The following is an 18,953-nucleotide window of genomic DNA, read 5'->3' on the forward strand; positions in this document are numbered from 1 at the left end:
ATCCAGTCAGACTTACACAGAGATACTTCTTCCTATCTCAACACTCATGTTGGATTAGTATGAATGTGATGGAATTAAAGGGAATAAATAATGTGAACATTATGTAAGAAATTTCCATTGGTGACATTGGTTAGAGAAACTCTGGAATACTTTAAATATATATATGTATATATGTATATTTAAACATATACATATATATTTACAACTAACTTTTAATTAAAGTACAAGTTTTAATATATTGGGAAAATCTACTTAAGCAAAATCTTTGTCCAAATATTAGTAAAAATCAAAAGAATTGATCTAGTGTCCTCTAACCTTTTGAAAATATTGTCATTTAATAACTATCTTGGAACTCAGAGGATGTTATTACCTTAATAAAGAGAAACCACTGTTTACAGCAGCAGTACATATCTTAAGCCAAGGAAAGCAAACCTAACATTGAGGCTAGCGTACGTTAAGAAAATTAATATTTATGTAAAGTGTAACTAACTGAGTCAATGAGCCTCACAAGAAAAATCAGACCAAGGGATTGAAAATATTTTTATCCAAAATGAAATGGCTAAAATAATCAACCAAACATGAGGAAAGCATGTCTCAAATTCTGTTTTGTGAAATAATAGTTTCAAGTTATAAATATTAGTGTTATTTAGGTAACAAAAAATTTTCCTTAACCAAATAAGTCAGGCAATGTTGTATTAGAAGAAGTTTAACAGTTTTCTTTATTGTATGCCTTATGAGAACATGCCAGTGTGTTGTGCAATCCAAGAACAGAACATATCTACAATTTTTTAAATATTTAGATCACCGTTTGTACCATGAGCTTTGTATGATCACCAATCCACAAAAGTCACTTTGAAACCATGTTTATAATCAATATCACATGCAAATATAGATGTAATTATCCTAAATAAAAGTATTAAAAAATGTAACTAAGTTAGTGCATGTAAGAGTCATTCATGATATGCAGGTAGGTTTTCTCTCACGCTTGCCCTCTTGATAGCTGTAAATAAAATATTTCCTTTTACAACTTTCAAGAATGCTGATATTGCTTTTTCTTTAATGTTTGACTGTTATACCAAAAAAGGTATTAATGTTGTCAATGTATGTGACACACAGATGTCCTATATATAGAGTAAAACATTTAAAAATAGAAGTTAGCTATATACCTTTTATTTGATAACTTTACATTTAATCTTCAACCTCTGCTATGAATACAATTCCATAATTTATCTAATAACAATGTTCTGAAAAGTTAAATCAAACAATAAAAATGATACTAATAATGATACATTTTAAAACATGATATTACAAAAGGCAATTCTGATGCATGTAGATGAAAACAGCACTGACAGGATGGAAAATTAAGAGGTATTTTAAAACACTTGACTTTAGCAGTTGAGTTCTGTAATTCTAAATTCCTCTTAGAGACATGGTACTCTTGAAAGTCCAGGTGCAAAAGGTCGTTGGATATTTCTTATTTGCACCTAGAAATTAGAGCATTTCTCTGCAGTCATGAACTTTTTCCTACAGAAGACACTGAATTAATAAAACTTTTTCATTGAGGAACTTGCTTTTTACTTCAGTATTGCTCTTCTACTTTGTTATTTCCTCTCTAGAACAACCCCCCCACACACACAAACACACACTCCGGTTGGCCCTATATTTTTTCTTAGCTACTTAGACTTCCACCTGTTGGCTTCGTTCTTAGGCTGTCTCACATTCCCCAAATGGCGATATGCTTCTTCATGCATGTTGATACGAAGAGGAAGTGTTTTCAGTCACAACTATTAAAAACTATTTTCATTGACTGAACCACCCTTCAGGGATATCTACCTTCAGGTAATGTCATATACAGGTAAAATTAAATTGAGGTTTCCTGAGCCAGTGGCCGTGGACAAGGGAATGTGATCACCCTCACTGCACCACCAAAACGCCAGCCTACTACCCGATGGAAGAAATGGGAAATAGCTGCTGCAGAGAAAAGCAAATGCCTCGCCCAGGATCAGAAAAGTATAGGCTAATGATTCTGATTGTGAGAAATTTCATTTTCTTTAAAAGAAGTAGCAATGAAATCTAACCTATGCTGATATTTAAATCTCTATTCCAGTGTTGACACTGGATTCCCTTAAGCTTCAAATTTGAACTCAATATGTTTGTTTTAGGCTAGAAAATTCTGTGTAGTCCAGGTTCTGGAAATTACAATACACTTTTTCTGCCCAAGTCGTAAGCATCTCCCCATGGGTCCTCTCCAAATTTTAGACGATGACATAAAAATACATATCTTCCATGGAGTGCCTACATTCATGTACTCCTTCACACACCGTAAAAGAACAATTATAGTGTGCTATTCAAAAGGCTTCCTTTTGAATATTAAGAGCGTTAAAAATTAATACTCAATTTTAACTCTAGTAAATATATAGATGAATGTAAAGCACTTTGTTTTTTCATTAAATGATAGTAATTGTAAATATACAAGTCTTAAGAGATTTAAGCACTGTCTGAAATAGAATTTTTTTAAAAAGGTCAACTTAAATTAAATAGCCCTGGTGAGGAAAAATGAATATTTAGACAGATAGATAGACATAGATATATGCGATTTATTTATCATTTATTTATTTGTTTATTTATAAATGGTAAGATTATTTTATTCTCTATTCACTAAATACAAAGAGATGCATCAAACACTGCCTCCACCCTCTGTTCTGAAAAAGTCCTATTCATGCATCAGAATTAACTCAGCCATCACTTCTCCCTGATTCTTTTCCTGAACAACTCAGCCAGAATCAATCGTGCACTGCCTTAATGCCTTCTCACTGTATGCCCATTTCTATTGTTAAATTTGTTTCACTTTATTGTAAATACTTGTTTTCATATCTGTGACCCACTAGATCAGGCCCAGGAAACTTTCTCTGTAAAAAGCCAGATAGTAAATATTTTTGGCTTTGAAGGCCATACTGTCTAAGTTGCAACTACTCAAATCTGCAACTGTAGCACAAAAGCATCCATAGACTATACTTAAGGAAGGATGTGGCTATGTTCCAGCAATGTTGTATTTGCACTAGCAGGTGGCAGACTGGATTTGGCCACAAACTGTAGTCCACAATTCCTTAAAGGTAGAAACTGTGATTTTCAGTGCTTTCGTCTTTGTTTTGCAGCTGTAAGCACAATGCTGAATATGCAAAGGAGAGTTGATAAATGTATTTTTAATTTTAGTTCAGTTGAATCAAGTTACAGCAACTCAAGTTCCAATGATTTCCGGCCGTAAGAAGTCTGGTGCTTAAAAGTTGAGCTGTGTACTGTCCAATATGTAACCACTAGCGATATGTGGTTGTTTAATCTTAAATTAATTAAAATCAAACAAATTAAAAATTCAGTGCCTCAGACACATTAACCACATTCCCAGGGCTCACTAGCCTTATGTAGCTAATAGCTACCATATTTAAATAGCACAGACATAGAACATAACTATCATTACAGAAAGTTCTATTGGGCAGTCCTGGCTCAGATGATGTGAATATTAAGACAAGGAGATATCCTCAAGAAGAATCCTGGTGGTGTATAAAATATGGTTCAGTATAGCTTAAATACACTATCTTGACGAAATTTCAAAAACTGAAATTATATTATGCACAACAAATAAAAAGGTGTGAATTTACTGAATAAACTAGGTAATTAGACACAAGTATTCTACTACTTGAAGCAGATTCAGTAGACCTTTGGGTGTATGTGAATTTGCACATGTGTGTAACTAAAATTCAAGATTCACAGTAGATTTTATGCAATTAAAAAATAATGGTTCCTGTTACAGAAGCCATAGAAGAGAAAGTGGATTATACAAAAGAGACGCATCAGTGTAGGCAGAAGAGGATAATATTAGGTGCTCACTAACTCAAGAAGTAGAACAACTTTGACAATGTCAGGAGAAAATGCAAAACAGGAACGACCAAAAGCATTTAAAATGCAAATGCAGGAAAGAAGACAGTTTTCATCTAATTGATTCTCAATTCTTGCTAAAGAAAGGGGCAAGTTTATATTTTTTCTGCTGAAGGAGGCATTTAAGATCATGAAGTTCCAAGATCAAATTCAAGCTTAAACTATTATTTGTTATAGAAGCTTGACATTACTTTTTATCATTCTCACCTTCAGTTTACTCTCAGTACAATGATAATAATAAAACCGCTTCAGCAGACTACTGAGAGGACAAAATGAGGTGATATTTGTCAAGGGCTTAGTAGATTGTTCAACACATTGAATACCTGGGAAATTGTAGCAATTTTATTACAGAGGTTGAGCATGGTTTGGTGGGATAAGGAAGCTGAAGACAGTGGGGAAGTTTTAAAATTGCTTTGTGAAGAATAAGAAAGGAAGTTGAGTGAGAGAATATGAAATAATTCCTCAAAAGCTTCTAAGGCTCAGATAAGATAGGAAACAATGAATTTCTTCGAATAACAATATTTGAGGTTATGTGATTATTTTGTGCTAGCTATGTCAGGATGTCAATTATAGGAGAAGAGAATGCAGAGAAATGAATCCTGAACAAAATATCTGTGGGCTATTTGTAATAGAGAAACATTAAGCAAAGGCCTTGAGGCGTAAGCAAGGGAGTGACCAAAGAGTTCAGGATTAATAAAGACCAAAGTAAAGCCAGGGAAAAGTTATAAAAAGGATAAACTAGAGAAGCCAAGGTAAAGAAATTCCCACTAATGCCAAAGCTATGCTGGGCTAAGAATAACACATGAGACAGGGAGAAAAATGGAAAACTGTCATCACCAACTTTGATGCTCAAAGTTCAATTTTTAAAGGTAAGATAGATAAATGCAGGTCAAGAAAAAAACTTTAAAATTCCTAAATGTTGTCCAGGATGATGGTAAGAATTGAGGTAATAGGGAATACCATAAGCCAGGTACCAAAGAATTTTAAGCAAACATGGAAGTGACTTGCTGGTTGATAGAAGGCAGTGGCCGGGAATGGTAAAGTGATGTAATCAAATATTCTTTTAACCTCAAAGGAAGATTATTATATTATTGCACTTTGGATCTTTGAAAGTATTTGAAATAAATTGGTTTTGAAATACGCATTATTTTATGTTTAAAAGTTGAAAACTTCAGGAAATGTTAATGTTTGCATTATTATTATTATTATGTTTATGTTCATTATGTTTTATGAAGTGTTCTTCAATAAGAATGACAATATTGCTGAAATGTAGCTAGCGTTACAAAGGAGTGTGGACACTGGTGAAATGTGAGTAAAATAGAGGTACTTTCTGAGTTTTTCATGTATACAGGGAATCAAAAAATGTTAGTTTTCCTAGACTATTTGGAGTCTACAGAGTACTAAGGTGCAAAAAATTCTTTCGATTTCCAACTGTAAATATACAAGTATTATTTCCTCCTATCGCTCAGTTAATAGAAAATAAACCAATACACTAAGTATTTTAAATCTGTGCTACAGATCCAAACATCTTTAGAGACTTGTTACACAAATGTCTTCATAAAGTATATTTTTTCCTCTTTCAAAAGCAAGAGGGAATGGGGGATGGGAGGGGAGATCTCTGCAATATACTTCCTTAGAATTATTTTCACAAATGCCAACGTCTGTCTTTTTTTTAACTTAAGATGGCACCTGCAACCTCTTTCAGTCCCGGTGGTAAAACTGCACGGTCTCACAGAAACATCCTTGCCAAAGAAGTCTGGAGGCTTGTGACACAGTTTACACCTGTTTAGATGTCTTGTCACCTCACAGAGTTGCTTTCAGTTGCCACCTCATGTAAATTTTGCATTCAAGCTGCTATCATTCTTTAGCAAGAGTGTACTTTTCTCTTATTGTGGAACTTGATTGACTTTTCGAACTCAGCTGCACCTTCCACAATTAAAAAAAAAATGTTTGTCAGTTTTTATAACTGGGTTCTTATGACAGTAGAGTTCCCACTACGTGACCATGTAATCAGTCAGCTCTCTTCCCCACTGTGTCTTAGTTATAATTGAGACTAGCTTTTGATATTCAAGCTTAATCAATTTTATAGGTTCAAGGATTCCCTTAATAATCTTTGGTATGACTCATGCAGTAGAAGCTATTTATTCTGCATGCCAGTGTGCTGGAATGATTAGGGCCTTGCTCTCAATTTCTGAAGCTATTGCTTCTCTCAGGCTTCATAAAAACAAATAATAAAAGTAAAATAAAATTGTGTGGATTTTTGCTTTTCTTTTTTTCCACTGTACCAATTGGAGCATAGTAACAAAATCAATAAAGATTCTAAATTGGGCCCATTATGATAATAATATTTTACATTTATTGGGGAATAGCCTGGCTTCTGATGTTTATGTAATGTGAGGTATAGACTGAGGATTTTTTTTTTGCATATTACTATCCAATTGTTTTTGTATCATTTTTTGAAGACGGTCCTTTAGCCATTCAATTGCTTTTGAACTTTTGCCAAAAATCAATTGACCATATACATGTAAATCTATTTTTGGACCCTGTTCCATTTATTTGTCTGTCACTGTGCTTCAATACTATAGTTTGATACTAAGTGCTAAAATTGGATAATGTAAGTCCTTCCAACCTTGATCCCTTTTTTCAAAGTTGTTGGGCTATTCCAGTTCATTTGCATTTCTATACAAATTTCAGAATCGGCCTGTCAATTTATACAAAAAAAAGGCTTGTAGGATTTTATTTGTTATCACATTTAATGTATAAATCAATTCAGGAATCGTTTCAATAGAGAAAAAAAGGCTTTAAACTTTCATTTAAACTCATGTTCAAAAATAGCAAATCAAATATTTAACATCTTATGTTAGACTTAATTGGAACAGGTTTTACTGATGAATAATGATCACTGATTCTTATCTAACATGCAGTGTGCACCAGACATCGTAATGTTGCATGTGACATAATTAGGCATTTACTTGCTAAGAAAGTAGATCTTAAATGTCCCCAACACAAAAAGGAAATGGTAACTATGTTACAGGATGGAGGTGGTAACTGATACTATGGTAGTAATAATCTTGCAATTGATAAATGTATCAAATCAACACATTATTGTATACCTTAAACTTACAAAATGTTATATGTTAATTATATCTCAATAAAGCTGAAAAAAATTAACTAATTAAAAAAACATTTACTGAGGGGAGAAAGAAGATGGCGGAAGAGTAAGACGCGGAGATCACCTTCCTTCCCACAGATACAGTAGAAATACATCTACACGTGGAACTGCTCCTACAGAACACCCACTGAACGCTGGCAGAAAACGTCCGACCTCCAAAAAGGCAAGAAACTCCCCCCGTACTTGGGCAGGGCAAAAGAAAAAAGAAATAAGAGACAAAAGAACAGGGATGGCACCTGCACCAGTGGGAGGGAGCTGTGAAGGAGGAAAGATTTCCACGCACTAGGAAGCCCCTTCGCGGGCAGAGACTGTGGGTGGCAGAGGGGGGAAGCTTCGGAGCCACGGAGGAGAGCGCAGCAACAGGGGTGCAGAGGGCAAAGCGGAGAGGTTCCCGCATGGAGGATCGGCGCCCAGCAGCACTCACCAGCCCGAGAGGCTTGTCTGCTCACCCGCCGGGGCGGGCGGGGCTGGGAGCTGAGGCTCGGGCTTTGGTTGGATCGCAGGGAGAGGACTGGGGTTCTCGGCGTAAACACAGCCTGAAGGGGTTAGTGCACCACAGCTAGCCGGGAGGGAGTCCAGGAAAAAGTCTGCAGCTGCCGAAGAGGCAAGAGACTTTTTCTTCCCTCTTTGTTTCCTGGTGCGCGAGGAGACGGGATTCAGAGCGCCGCCTAAACGAGCTCCAGAGACGGGCACGAGCCGCGGCGATCAGCGCGGACCCCAGAGAGGGGCGTGAGACGCTAAGGCTGCTGCTGCCGCCACCAAGAAGCCTGTGTGCGAGCACAGGACACTCTCCACACCGCCCCTCCCGGGAGCCTGTGCAGCCCACCACTGCCAGGGTCCCGTGATCCGGGGACAACATCCCCCGGGAGAACGCACTGCGCGCCTCAGGCTGGTGCAACGTCACGCTGGCCTCTGACGCCGCAGGCTCGCCCCGCCTCCGTACCCCTCCCTCCCCGCGGCCTGGGTGAGCCAGAGCCCCGGAAGCAGCTGCTCCTTTAACCCCGTCCTGTCTGGGCGGGGAATAGGCGCCCTCAGGCGACCTACACGCAGAGGCGGGTCCAAATCCAAAGCTGAACCCCAGGAGCTGTGCGAACAGAGAAGAGAAGGGGAAATCTCTCCCAGCAGCCTCAGAAGCAGCGGATTAAAACTCCACAAACAACTTGATGTGCCTGCATCTGTTGAATACCTGAATAGACAACGAATCATCCCAAATTCAGGAGGTGGACTTTCGGAGCAGGATATATTAATTTTTCCCCTTTTCCTTTTTTTTGTGAGTGTATATGTATATGCTTCTGGGTGAGATTTTGTCTGTATAGCTCTGCTTTATAATAGCTTTATTTTACTTCACTATATTATAGCCTCTTTCTTTCTATTTTTTCTCCCTTTTACTCTGAGCCGTGTGGACAAAAGGCTCTTGGTGCTCCAGCCAGGCATCAGGGCCATACCTCTGAGGTGGGAGAGCCAACTTCAGGACACTGGTCCACAAGAGACCTCCCAGCTCCATGTAATACCAAACGGCGAAAATCTCTCAGAGATCTCCATCTCAACATCAAGACCCAGCTTCACTCAACGACCAGCAAGCTACAGTGCTGGACATCCTATGCCAAACAACTAGCAAGACAGGAACACAGCCCCATCCATTAGCAGAGAGGCTGCCTAAAATCATAATAAGGCCACAGACACCCCAAAATACACCACCAGACGTGGACGTGCCCACCAGAAAGACAAGATCCAGCCTCATCCACCAGAACTCAGGCACTAGTTCCCTCCACCAGGAAGCCTACACAACCCACTGAACAAACCTTAGCCACTGGGGACAGATACCAAAAACAACGGGAACTACGAACCTGCAGCCTGTGAAAAGGAAACCCCAAACACAGTAAGATAAGCAAAATGAGACAACAGAAAAACACACAGCAGATGAAGGAGCAGGGTCAAAACACACCAGACTTAACAAATGAAGAGGAAATAGGTAGTCTACCTGAAAAAGAATTCAGAATAATGATAGTAAGGATGATCCAAAATCTTGGAAATAGAATAGACAAAATGCAAGAAACATTTAACAAGGACATAGAAGAACTAAAGAGGAACCAAGCAATGATGAAAAACACAATCAATGAAATTAAAAATACTCTAGATGGGATCAATAGCAGAATAACTGAGGCAGAAGAAAGGATAAGTGACCTGGAAGATAAAATGGTGGAAATAACTACTGCAGAGCAGGATAAAGAAAAAAGAATGAAAAGAACTGAGGACAGTCTCAGAGACCTCTGGGACAACATTAAACGCACCAACATTCGAATTATAGGGGTCCCAGAAGAAGAAGAGAAAAAGAAAGGGACTGAGAAAATATTTGAAGAGATTATAGTTGAAAACTTCCCTAATATGGGAAAGGAAATAGTTAATCAAGTCCTGGAAGCACAGAGAGTCCCATACAGGATAAACCCAAGGAGAAACACGCCAAGACACATATTAATCAAACTGTCAAAAATTAAATATAAGGAAAACATATTAAAGGCAGCAAGGGAAAAACAACAAATAACACACAAGGGAATCCCCATAAGGTTAACATCTGATCTTTCAGCAGAAACTCTGCAAGCCAGAAGGGAGTGGCAGGATATACTTAAAGTGATGAAGGAGAAAAACCTACAACCAAGATTATTCTACCCAGCAAGGATCTCATTCAGATGTGATGGAGAAATTAAAATCTTTACAGACAAGCAAAAGCTGAGAGAGTTCAGCACCACCAAACCAGCCTTACACAAATGCTAAAGGAACTTCTCTAGGCAAGAAACACAAGAGAAGGAAAACACCTACAATAACAAACACAAAACATTTAAGAAAATGGGAATAGGAACATACATATCGATAATTACCTTGAATGTAAATGGACTAAATGCTCCCACCAAAAGACACAGGCTGGCTGAATGGATACAAAAACAAGACCCATATATATGCTGTCTACACGAGACCCACTTCAGACCTAGAGACACATACAGACTGAAAGTGAGGGGATGGAAAAAGATATTCCATGCAAATGGAAATCAAAAGAAAGCTGGAGTAGCAATTCTCATATCAGACAAAATAGACTTTAAAATAAAGACTATTACAAGAGACAAAGAAGGACACTATATAATGATCAAGGGATCGATCCAAGAGGAAGGTATAACAATTGTAAATATTTATTCACCCAACATAGGAGCACCTCAATACATAAGGCAAATACTAACAGCCATAAAAGGGGAAATCGACAGCAACACAATCATAGTAGGGGACTTTAACACCCCACTTTCACCAATGGACAGATCATCCAAAATGAAAATAAATAAGGAAACACAAGCTTTAAATGATACATTAAACAAGATGGACTTAATTGATATTTATAGGACATTCCACCCAAAAACAACAGAATACACATTTTTCTCAAGTGCTCATGGAACATTCTCCAGGATAGATCATATCTTGGGTCACAAATCAAGCCTTGGTAAATTTAAGAAAATTGAAATTGTATCAAGTATCTTTTCCGACCACAACGCTATGAGACTAGATATCAATGACAGGAAAAGATCTGTAAAAAATACAAACACATGGAGGCTACACAATACACTACTTAATAACGAAGTGATCACTGAAGAAATCAAAGGGGAAATCAAAAAATACCTAGAAACAAATGACAATGGAGACGCGACGACCCAAAACCTTTGGGACGGAGCAAAAGCAGTGCTAAGAGGGAAGTTTATAGCAATACAAGCCTACCTCAAGGAACAGGAAACATCTCGAATAAACAACCTAACCTTGCACCTAAAGCAATTAGAGAAAGAAGAACAAAAAAACCCCAAAACCAGCAGAAGGAAAGAAATTATAAAGATCAGGTCAGAAATAAATGAAAAAGAAATGAAGGAAACAATAGCAAAAGTCAATGAAACTAAAAGCTGGTTCTTTGAGCAGATAAACAAAATTGATAAACCATTAGCCAGACTCATCAAGAGAAAAAGGGAGAAGACTCAAATCAATAGAATTAGAAATGAAAAAGGAGAAGTAACCACTGACACTGCAGAAATACAAAAGATCATGAGAGATTACTACAAGCAACTCTATGCCAATAAAATGGACAACCTGGAAGAAATGGACAGATTCTTAGAAATGCACAAAGTGCCAAGACTGAACCAGGAAGAAATAGAAAATATGAACAGACCAATCACAAGCACTGAAATTGAAACTGTGATTAAAAACCTTCCAACAAACAAAAGCCCAGGATCATGTGGCTTCACAGGTGAATTCTATCAAACATTTAGACAAGAGCTAACACCTATCCTTCTCAAACTCTTCCAAAATATTGCAGAGGGAGGAACACTCCCAAACTCATTCTACGAGGCCACCATCACCCTGATACCAAAACCAGACAAAGATGTCACAAAGAAAGAAAACCATAGGCCAATATCACTGATGAACATAGATGCAAAAATCCTCAACAAAATACTCGCAAACAGAATCCAACAGCACATTAAAAGGATCACACACCATGATCAAGTGGGGTTTATCCCAGGAATGCAAGGATTCTTCAATATACGCAAATCAATCAATGTGATACACCATATTAACAAATTGAAGGAGAAAAACCGTATGATCATCTCAATAGATGCAGAGAAAGCTTTTGACAAAATTCAACACCCATTTATGATAAAAGCCCTGCAGAAAGTAGGCATAGAGGGAACTTTCCTCAACATAATAAAGGCCATATCTGACAAACCCACAGCCAACATTGTCCTCAATGGTGAAAAACTGAAACCATTTCCACTAAGATCAGGAACAAGACAAGGTTGCCCACTCTCACCACTATTATTCAACATAGTTTTGGAAGTGTTAGCCACAGCAATCAGAGAAGACAAAGAAATAAAAGGAATCCAAATCGGAAAAGAAGAAGTAAAGCTGTCACTATTTGCAGATGACATGATACTATACATAGAGAATCCTAAAGATGCTACCAGAAAACTCCTAGAGCTAATCAATGAATTTGGTAAAGTAGCAGGATACAAAATTAATGCACAGAAATCGCTTGCATTTCTATACACTAATGACATAAAATCTGAAAGTGAAATTAAGAGAACACTCCCGTTTACCATTGCAAAAAAAAGAATAAAATATCTAGGAATAAACCTACCTAAGGAGACTAGAGACCTGTATGCAGAAAATTATAAGACACTGATGAAAGAAATTAAAGATGATACAAATAGATGGAGAGATATACCATGTTCTTGGATTGGAAGAATCAACATTGTGAAAATGACTCTACTACCCAAAGCAATCTACAGATTCAATGCAATCCCTATCAAACTACCACTGGCATTTTTCACAGAACTAGAACAAAAAATTTCACAATTTGTATGGAAACACAAAAGACCCCGAATAGCCAAAGCAATCTTGAGAACGAAAAATGGAGCTGGAGGAATCAGGCTCCCTGACTTCAGACTATATTACAAAGCTACAGTAATCAAGACAGTTTGGTACTGGCACAAAAACAGAAATATAGATCAATGGAACAGGATAGAAAGCCCAGAGATAAACCCACACACATATGGTCACCTTATTTTTGATAAAGGAGGCAAGCATATACAGTGGAGAAAAGACAGCCTCTTCAGTAAGTGGTGCTGGGAAAATTGGACAGATACATGTAAAAGTATGAAATTAGAACACTCCCTGACACCATGCACAAAAATAAACTCAAAATGGATTAAAGACCTAAGTGTAAGGCCAGACACTATCAAACTCTTAGAGGAAAACATAGGCAGAACACTCTATGACATACATCACAGCAGGATTCTTTTTGACCCAGCTCCCAGAGAAATGGAAATAAGAACACAAATAAACAAATGGCACCTAATGAAACTTAAAAGCTTTTGCACAGCAAAGGAAACCATAAACAAGACGAAAAGACAACCATCAGAATGGGAGAAAATATTTGCAAATGAAGCAACTGACAAAGGATTAATCTCCAAGATTTACAAGCAGCTCATGCAGCTCAATAACAAAAAAACGAACAACCCAATCCAAAAATGGGCAGACGACCTAAATAGACATTTCTCCAAAGAAGATATACAGATGGCCTACAGACACATGAAAGAATGCTCAACATCATTAATCATTAGAGAAATGCAAATCAAAACTACAATGAGATATCATCTCACACTGGTCAGAATGGCCATCATCAAAAAATCTAGAAACAATAAATGCTGGAGAGGGTGTGGAGGAGAGGGAACACTCTTGCACTGTTGGTGGGAATGTAAATTGATACAGCCTCTATGGAGAACAGTATGGAGGTTCCTTAAAAAACTACAAATAGAACTACCATACGACCCAGCAATCCCACTACTGGGCATATACCCTGAGAAAACCATAGGTCAAAAAGAGTCATGTACCAAAATGTTCATTGCAGCTCTATTTACAATAGCCAGGACATGGAAGCAACCTAAATGTCCATCGACAGATGAATGGATAAAGAAGATGTGGCACATATATACAATGGAATATTACTCAGCCATAAAAAGAAATGAAATGGAGGTATTTGTAATGAGGTGGATGGAGTTAGAGTCTGTCATACAGAGTGAAGTAAGTCAGAAAGAGAAAAACAAATACAGTATGCTAACACATATATACGGAATCTAAGGAAAAAAAAAAAAAAAAAGCCATGAAGAACCTAGTGGCAAGACGGGAATAAAGACACATACCTACTAGAGAATGGACTTGAGGATATGTGGAGGGGGTGGGGTGAGATGTGACAGGGTAAGAGAGTGTCATGGACATATATACACTACCAAATGTAAAATAGATAGCTAGTGGGAAGCAGCCACATAGCACAGGGAGATCAGCTCGGTGCTTTGTGACCACCTAGAGGGGCGGGATGGGGAGGGTGGGAGGGAGGGAGGGAGGGAGATGCAAGAGGGAAGAGATATGGGAACATATTGTATGTGTATAACTGATTCACTTTGTTATAAAGCAGAAGCTAACACACCATTGTAAGGCAATTATACTTCAATAAAGATGTTTAAAAACAAACAAAGAAACAAACAAAAAAAAAACATTTACTAGTTGATGGACATCTAAACTGTTCCCATTGTTTTGCTCTAATACACAATATAAACACCTTTGTATAAATATTTCTAGACATAAATACTAAGGTTTTGGTAGGATCATTTTTAGAAATAAAATTGCTGATTCAAAGTATATGTATTTAAATCATAAATAGATACTCCAAATTATCCTAAAATTAATATTTCCTAAACAGATAAACCTCCCCATCTCTCTTTATCTTTGTCAATATGTGTTATTTTTATTTTGTTTTATTTTTGCCATTTTGAGGGACAAAGGAAATATTTTATTTTTGTTTTATATTGCAAATATTTACAAATACAAAATGAGAATATTTATTTTCTCTGTTAATAATTCTGTGCATTTGTTGTTAATATTTTTGGCCATTTTTCCTTTTCTGTCATCTTTCTCTTTGATTACAGGAGTTCTTTGCATTTTACATCAATTAATTGCTATATATGTTACAAAAATTTTATTGCCTATGTCATCACTTTGACTCAGTATTTTATTTCATTGATACTTTATAACTATATAAAGGCAAATATTTTTTGTCTTTGTTTTATTTTTATTTTTATTTTTGGCTTAGAAGGGCATTCATTATTCTGCAAGTAAAGCACACACAAACACACATTTTTCAATACTTTCTATAATGTAATACTATAATGTATTTACTATCACAATAATAAATCTCTATTACAAACAACTATAAAATCTCTTTAACAACACATATTTATTTTCTTTAAAATAAATATGAACTTTAAACAACACATATCTATTTTTCATGCACATGGGGCTGTGAGTCAGCAGGAATCCTGCTAGGCTAATCTGTGATTCATTGGTTTTGTTTTAGGTCATAGATTGGGTTGAAACATACCTAAATATTTCTTCATTCTGGAGCCAGAGTTCCCCTGGACATGTTCTTGCCATGGTAGATGGAGAAGCAAGAAAGCAAGTCAAACTGCACAACCACATGTAAAACACCTACTCATATTTTGCCTACTAATTTTCCATTGGCCAAATTAAGTCACATGGTCAAGTTCAAATAAAATAGAGCAGGTAAGTACATGCTGCCAACACCAAAGCCAGGGCAAGGACAGGGTAGAGAAGAATTTTCAATATGTAGTCCAGTGTGACTACAACTATTTCAAATGTTCATTTAAAGTCCACTTTCATTTTGAAGTTTATGGCTTTAATTTTATATATGATACTATGAAAAGACCTATTTTATCAATAGTATTTCTTCACATATAATTTAATGCATTATATTAATATAAAATATTAATATAATACTTATTAAATACTATAAGTATATTAATATGACATATTAATATAATATATTAAATTATTGCAACAACATTCATTACATAGTCTATCTCTTATCCACTGTTTTGAAATGATCCTTCAATCATGTATTAAAACATCATATATTTTAAATTCCTTTTTTAATTTAATTTTTATTTTATATTGGAGTATAATTGATTTACAATGTGTTAGTTTCAGGTGTACAGCAAAGTGATTCAGTTATACATATACATATATCCATTCTTTTTCAGATTCTTTTCCCATATAGGTTACTACATAATATTGAGTAGAGTTCCCTGTGCTATACTGTAGGTCCTTGTTAATTGTATATTTAATATATAGTAGTGTGTGTATGTTAATCCCAAACTCCTAATTTATCCCTCCCTACCACATTTTGTCTTTGGTAACCATAAGTTTGTTTTCGAAGTCTGTGAGTCTGTTTCTGTTTTGTAAAAATGTCATGTGCATTATTTTTTAGATTTCACATATAAGTGATATCATATGATATTTGTCTTTCTCTGTCTGACTTACTTCACTTAGTATGATAATCTCTAGGTCCATGCTTGTTGCTGCAAATGGCATTATTTCATTCTTTTTTTATGGCTAATATTCCATTGAATGTGAGTAGATATAGCAGGTTATTCAAAATTTCTTCATGGTTCTACATTACCATAAACATTTCTAAAAAATACTCTCAACACTTGCTTCTATCCAGTTTCCTAATTTTTTCTACTCTGGTAGTCTAATAGGTCTTTTATATCCTAACATAAATTTTGTTTCTCTGGTATCCAAGCATTGTTAGCATTTCTTCAAACTCATATTAACATTTTGTTTCTTTTCTCACACATTGGTTTACTTACATAAATTATAATGCTCTTATTTCTTGCACATTTTTCTATTGAGACTGGTGATTCTCCTTGTTGATATAGCATAGGTAGAAGCATCTTGAAGATTTTGAAACTGTAAATGTCTTCTCTCGTTTTGTTATCGTCTCTTACTTTTCTAGTTATTTCTTTGAAAAACAGAAATCTTTAATTTTGATATAATTGAATTCATCATTTTGTGCCATATAATCTGGCTTTGGAAATTAGTTTGAGAAGTCTTTTTCCCCTAAGCTGTTATATTTTTAAAATAAAGAATGTGAAAATACAATAAGATAATGTTATATATACTAAGTAAGTTGATTGTAAATTTTGAGTATTTGGTAAGATAATTTTTTTGTACAACTCTATCTCTTTAATATATCATTTAGTTTGTATCTCTGGCTTTCCAGTCTGTCTATCTTTATAAGTTATACACTACTCATTATAGAAACAATTGAAAAAATGATACATTTATAGAAAAGTAACTTAGAAATATGACAAAAATGAATCATAATCTTATTCTAAGAACAAATAAGATTCTATAACTCTCACTCTGACTCCTGTTATTTCATTGACTCATCTCCTGCTCGTTTCCTTCTTACACACTAGTTTCCAGTAACACTGGCCTCCTGATTTTTCAAACACACCATGAGTTCCTTCCTCAGAGCTTTCACCCTTGCTTGGCTATGGCTAGAAGTTTCTTTCAGACTGAAGCACAATCTACTCTCTCACCCCCTTCAGGCCATTTGTCACTGGCATCCTTTCATAAAATTGTCCCCAATCCAACTTATTTTCTTCCTTGCTTTATTTTTCATCTCATCATATATTACTCTATAAGCAGTAATTATATTAACTATATATGTCATCTATTGTCTGTCTCCCAAACTAGAAAATAAGCTCTATGAAGCCAAAGTTTTGTGTTTCTTTTCTTTTCTTCTGTTTTCTTATCATATTAAACAAGAGCTGAATGGTAATCTCTTAAATATTTATTGGTTGACTGAACCAATCAATCAATAAATCCAAGTTCATAAAAACTCAATTATCCCTTTTTAAGCTAGTAATTATCAGGTATGACTGAAAGCTACTGGTACACTGGTAGTACTCCAGGGAAAACAAAACAAAACAAAACAAAACAAAATGGAAAACAAACATCAAAACTTTTTTGGTCATTTTGACCAGCACTTCCATAATTTAGCTATTTTTTTAGTATTTTTAAATATGGTAACTTGACATTAAAAAAGAAGTGATCAGAGATCACTAATAATAGAAATAAATATTTAATTTTCCCCTTTGGCCTCTAAAAGCATAGGAGATCAGAGACAGAGATCAAAATGTATATTCAAATTTAGTAGAACTTCCAAATTTGTATTTGAAATCTTTCCATTTAAAAAGTTAAATACATACATGTGTATGCATGTTATGCATATCTGTGCGTAACATGTACAATGTGTGTGAAATGAGGCAAATCTATTCTCATGAACCTTATTTTCTAGTAGGGGTTATACACAATAAGCAATAGGAATGACTAAAACAATATCATATATAAGAGATATATTTTTTTCTGGACTAAAAGTTATACAAAACATACTAAATCATAGATTTGTACTTTTCTCCAAAAACTGGGACAAATCTAGCAAACAATTTTTCCACTAAGATTTATTAATTTCATAAAATATGGCAATGAGTTTATTAGCATACTGTGAAACATTACCATAGATGATTATAATTAAACTACACTTATCAAAATAATGAATAAAGCACATTTTGTGGTACAGCAGTGTTGATGTTTTTCATATTTATCTGTTCACTAACTAATCTGCCAAATTCGGTAATCTCTAGTGAGCCTCTCAGTTCTCAGTGTAAATTACTGAGGGTCTACTCTGATGATAAATAACAATAGCAATTCTGGGAAACAAAGCATTAGCAGTTTAATGTCTAAACATTTTTTTTCTGGATAGTATAAATTAAGAATACAATAAAGCATTTTTCATTCAATTAGAATATGTTTCCAGAGGGTTATAATGCAATTTAAAAGGCTGCTTATAATGAGTATATCAAAGCACCTGAATTTTAATGCTATCAAAAAGAGTTCAGGATGTTCTAAAGAAGAGGATTAGTTTCATAATGCATCAACCAAAAGAGAGACTATAATATGAAAATATCTCTAAATCTAAGATGTGTGAAGTGACTTTTATTAGTTCATCCATTTTCTCAGACTCTGAAACTGAAACCTACTATGCTTAAGTTCCAGTATGCACACTACTATATGTAAAATAGATAACTAATAAGAGCCTACTGTATAGCACAGGGAGCTCTCCTCAATACTCTGTAATGACCTATATGGGAATAGAATCTTAAAAAGAGTGGATACATGTATATGTATAACTGATTCACTTTGCTGGACAGCAGAAACTAACACAACACTGTAAATCAACTATATTCCAAAAAAAATTAATAATAAATAAATAAATAAATTCCAGTATGTAGGTGCCCAAAACATTGACAAAATCTGGACAGTGTATTAATTAATTGATTGACTGATTTATATAACAGATACCAATTGAGTAACTACTAAGTATCTGGTACTCTTTTAGACA

This window comes from Balaenoptera ricei, chromosome 5, assembly GCF_028023285.1.
Source record: "Balaenoptera ricei isolate mBalRic1 chromosome 5, mBalRic1.hap2, whole genome shotgun sequence".
NCBI lineage: Eukaryota > Metazoa > Chordata > Mammalia > Artiodactyla > Balaenopteridae > Balaenoptera > Balaenoptera ricei.